The 5,230-nt window shown below is 35.3% G+C and overlaps 1 non-coding gene across 1 annotated transcript; it reads right to left on the reverse strand.

The window, feature by feature from the left end:
• Window positions 1-3,893: 3,893 nt before the first annotated feature.
• LOC112713530 (small nucleolar RNA R71) lies at window positions 3,894-4,001 on the reverse strand. The gene has a single exon (XR_003158502.1). It is a non-coding gene; the product is annotated as a small nucleolar RNA R71 (small nucleolar RNA).
• Between the last annotated feature and the right edge of the window lie 1,229 nt (window positions 4,002-5,230).

Here is a 5,230-nt window from a genome sequence, read left to right on the forward strand (position 1 = left end):
AGCCCCAGCACACACCAAGTGGGCCCCAGAAGTGGATTTCTGCACTATCCATCTTAGTTTACTCATTTTCTGTAAACCTAGGTTACTAGTTTAGTATTTAAACAACTTTTAAAGATTTATTTTGTATCTTATGACATTTTTAGATTTGAATTTTATACCCATTGACGGCATGAGTCTCTAAACTCCATTGTTGGGGGTGAGGAGCTCTGTAGCGTCTCGATGAATTAATGCAATTATTTCTGTTTTCCATTCAAACATGCTTGTTCCTATCTAAGATGTTCATTCGCACTTCACTATGAAGAAGGTGATGATCCGTGACACTCATCACCTTCCTCAACCTATGAATGTGTGCCTGACAACCACCTCTGTTCTACATTAGATTGAATGAGTATCTCTTAGATTCCTTAATCAGAATCTTCGTGGTATAAGCTAGAATTGTTGGCGGCATTCATGAGGATCCGGAAAGTCTAAACCTTGTCTGTGGTATTCTGAGTAGGATTCTGGGATTGGATGACTGTGACAAACTTCAAACTCGCGAGTGTTGGGCGTAGTGACAGACGCAAAAGGATCAATGGATCTTATTCCGACATGATCGAGAACCAACAGATGATTAGCCGTGCTGTGATAGAGCATTTGGACCATTTTCACTGAGAGGATGGGAAGTAGCCATTGACAACAGTGACACCCTACATACAGCTTGCCATGGAAGGAACCTTGCATTTATGAAAGTGAGAAAGCATTATGTTACAGAAGTTCAGAAGACCAACATGTTCTCCATTACTGCGTAACAATTACTCCTTTTTCACCCTTTTATTTATCTTTTACAATCGAGGCTAAAGAATCCTATTGGTATCCTGACTAAGATTAATAAGATAACCATAGCTTGCTTCAAGCCAACAATCTCCGTGGGATTCGACCCTTACTCGCGTAAGGTATTACTTGGACGACCCAGTGCACTTGCTGGTTAGTTGTGTGGATTGCAAAAGTGTGATTGCAATTTTGTGCACCAATTCACATCGACTCCCCTCTAACAATGGGGCATCTGAATCTGAGATCAGAGTCTTCGTGGTATAAGCTAGAATCAATTGGCAGCATTCTTGAGATCCGAAAAGTCTAAACTTTGTCTGCGATATTCCGAGTAGGATCTGGGATGGGATAATTGTGACGAGCTTTAAACTCGCGACTGTAGGGCGTAGTGAAAGACGCAAAAGGATAGTAAATCCTATTCCTACACGATCGAGAACCAATAGCTGATTAGCCATACGATATCTGTGCATGGTATTTTTCATCCGAGATAAGAAATTCGACAGTTGATTAGCCGTACAGAAACCGTAGAGGACCATTTTCACTGAGAGGATGGGAAGTAGTCATTGACAACGGTGACACCCAACATACAGCTTGCCATTGAAAGGAGTATGAAGGATTGGATGAAGGCAGTAGGAAAGTAGAGATTCAGAAGGAATAACGCATCTTCATACGCTTATCTGAAATTCCCACCAATGAATTACATAAGTATCTCTATCTTTATTTTATGTTTATTTATCTTTTAATTATCAAAACTCTATAACCATTTGAATTCGCCTGATTGAGATTTACAAGATGACCATAGCTTGCTTCAAGCTGACAATCTCCGTGGGATCGACCCTTACTCACGTAAGGTTTATTACTTGGACGACCCAGTGCACTTGCTGGTTAGTTGTGCGAAGTTGTGACAAAGAGTTGAGATTACAATTGTGCGTACCAAGTTGTTGGCGCCATTGAGATCACAATTTTGTGCACCAAATTTTTGGCGCCGTTGCTGGGGATTGTTCGAGTTTGGACAACTGACGGTTCATCTTGTTGTTCAGATTAGGTAATTTTCTTCGTGTTTTAACCATTATTTTATTTTCAAAAAGTTTTTAAAAAAATCTTTCAAAATTTTTCTTCTTTTTCATTTTTCTAAAAATAATTTTCAAAAAAATCCAAAATTTTTTTAATAAAATCATAAAAACAAAAATATTTTGTGTTTCTTGTTTGACTCTAGTGTCAATTTTTAAGTTTGGTGTCAATTGCATATTTTTATTTTCCTCAAAAATTTTCGAAAACTCATGCATGGTGTTCTTCATGATCTTCAAGTTGTTCTTGATAAGTCTCCTTTTTTGATCTTCAAATTTTCTTGTTTTGTGTCTTTTCTTGTTTTTCATATGCATTTTTGCATTCATAGTGTCTAAACATGAAAAATCTCTAAGTTTGGTGTCTTGCATGCTTTTCTTTTCTTGAAAATTTTTCAAAAATAAATCTTGATGTTCATCTTGATCTTCAAAATGTTCTTGGTGTTCATCTTGACATTCAAAGTGTTCTTGCATGTTTTCTTTGTTTTGATATTAATTTTTCATGTTTTGAGTCATTTTTGTGGTTTTTCTCTTGCCTCATTAAATTCAAAAAAATAAAAAATATCTTTTCCTTATTTCACTCATAAATTTAGAAATCTTTGGGTTGACTTAGTCAAAAATTTTTAAAATAAGATGTTTCTTGTTAGTCAAGTCAAGATTTCAAGTTCAAAAATTTATCTTTTCAAAATCTTTTTCAAAATCAAATCTTTTTCATTTTTTTCCTTTGTTTTTCGAAAATTTTCAAAAAAATCTTTTTCAAAACTTTTCAAAATCTTTTTCTTAATTTCATTTCAAAATTTCAAAAACTTTACTAACAACTAATGTGATTGATTAAAAAATTTGAAGTTTGTTACTTTCTTGTTAAGAAAGGTTCAATCTTTAAATTCTAGAATCATATCTTTTAGTTTCTTGTTAGTCAAGTAATCAATTTTAATTTTAAAAATCAAATCTTTTTAATTTCCTTTTCAAGTCTTTTTCAAAATAAATTTCAATCATATCTTTTTAATCATATATTTTTCAAATCATATATTTTTCAAAATCAATTTCAAAATCTTTTCTAACTTCTTATCTTATCAAAATTGATTTTCAAATCTTTTTCAAAACCACCTAATTACTTTTCTCTCTCTAATTTTCGAAAATTCCTTACCCTTTTTCAAAATTCTTTTTAATTAACTAATTATTTTAAATTTTAATTTTAATTTTACCTCTTCTCTTAATTTTCAAATTTTAACTAATAATTAAAATAAAAACAAAAATATTTTTCTTTTTTCTTAATTAAAATTTGAATTTTCTTCTCTCTCTCATCTCTTTCTATTTATTTATTCATTTACTAACACTTTTCTTCATCTTAAAATTCGAACCCTCTTTTCTCCTCTGTGTTCGAATTTTTCTTCTTCTTCCTTCATTCTTATTCTTCTACTCACATAAAGGAATCTCTATACTATGACATAGAGAATTCCATACTTTTTTTGTTTTCTTCTCTCTCATATGAGCAGGAACAAGGAAAAAGGCATTCTTGTTGAAGCTGATCCTGAACCTGAAAGGACCTTGAAGAGGAAGCTAAGAGCAGCTAAAGCACAGTACTCTGAAAAGGATCTGACTGAAATTTTTGAACAGTAAAAGGATATGGCAGCCGAACCCAACGACAATACAAGGAAGATGCTTGGTGACTTCACTGCACCAAATTCCAACTTCCATGGAAGAAGCATCTCAATCCCTCCCATTGGAGCAAACAATTTTGAGCTTAAGCCTCAATTAGTTTCTCTGATGTAATAGAATTGCAAGTTTCATGGACTTTCATCAAAAGATCATTTTCAGTTCTTAACTGAATTCTTGTAGATCTGTGATACTGTTAAGACCAATGGAGTTAATCCCGAGGTCCATAAGCTTATGCTTTTCCCTTTTGCTGTAAGAGACAGAGCTAGAACAAGGTTGTACTCTCAACCTAGAGATAGCCTGAACTCTTGGGATAAGCTGGTCACAGCTTTCTTAGCCAAGTTCTTTCCTCCTCAAAAGCTGAGCAAGCTTAGAGTGGATGTTCAAACCTTCAGGCAAAAAGAAGGTGAATCCCTCTATGAAGCCTGGGAGAGATACAAGTAACTGACCAAAAAGTGTCCTTCTGACATGCTTTCAGAATGGACCATCCTGGATATATTCTATGAGTCTGTCTGAATTGTCTAAGATGTCATTGGACCATTCTGCAGGTGGATCTATTCACCTGAAGAAAATGCCTAAAAAAGCTCAGGAACTCATTAAAATGGTTGCAAATAACCAGTTCATGTACACCGCTGAAAGGAATCCTGTGAGTAATGAAACGCCTCTGAGGAAAGGAGTTCTTGAAATTGATGCTCTGAATGCCATATTGGCTCAGAACAAAATGTTGACTCAACAAGTCAATTTAATTTCTTAGAGTCTAAATGGATTGCAAAATGCATCCAACAGTACTAAAGATGCATCTTCTGAAGAAGAAGCTTATGATCCTGAGAACCCTGCAATGGCAGAGGTGAATTACATGGGTGAAGCCTATGGAAACACCTATAATCTCTCATGGAGAAATCATCCATATTTCTCATGGAAGGATCAACAAAAGCCTCAACAAGGCTTTAATAATGGTGGAAGAAACACGTTTAGCAATAGCAAGCCTTTTCCATCATCCTCTCAGCAACAGACAGAGAATTCTGAGCAGAGTCCCTCTAGCTTAGCAAACATAGTGTCTGATCCATCTAAGGCCACTCTAAGTTTCATGAATGAAACAAGGTCCTCCATTAGAAATTTAGAGGCACAAGTAGGCCAGTTGAGTAAAAGAGTCACTGAAACTCCTCCTAGTACTCTCCCAAGCAATACAGAAGAGAATCCAAAAAGAGAGTGCAAGGCCATAACCTTACATGGTGTGGCCTAACCTAGAGAGGAGGAGGAAGACGTGAATCCCAATGAGGAAGACCTCATGGGACGTTGATGAGCGGATAATTTATACGCTTTTTGGCATTGTTTTTAGGTAGTTTTTAGTAAGTTCAAGCTACTTTTAGGGATGTTTTCATTAGTTTTTATGTTAAATTCACATTTCTGGACTTTTCTATGAGTTTGTGTGTTTTTTCTGTAATTTCAGGTAATTTTTGGCTGAAATTGAGGGACTTAAGCAAAACTCTGAAAAAGGCTGACAAAAGGACTGCTGATGCTGTTGGAATCTGACCTCCCTACACTCGAAATGGATTTTCTGGAGCTACAGAACTCCAAATGGTGCGCTCTTAACGGCGTTGAAAAGTAGACATCCAGAGCTTTTCAGCAATATATAATAGTTCATACTTTATTCGGAAATTAATGACGTAACTTGGCGTTGAACGCCAAGTACATGCTGCTGT

The sequence above is a fragment of the Arachis hypogaea genome, chromosome 9, assembly GCF_003086295.3.
Source record: "Arachis hypogaea cultivar Tifrunner chromosome 9, arahy.Tifrunner.gnm2.J5K5, whole genome shotgun sequence".
NCBI lineage: Eukaryota > Viridiplantae > Streptophyta > Magnoliopsida > Fabales > Fabaceae > Arachis > Arachis hypogaea.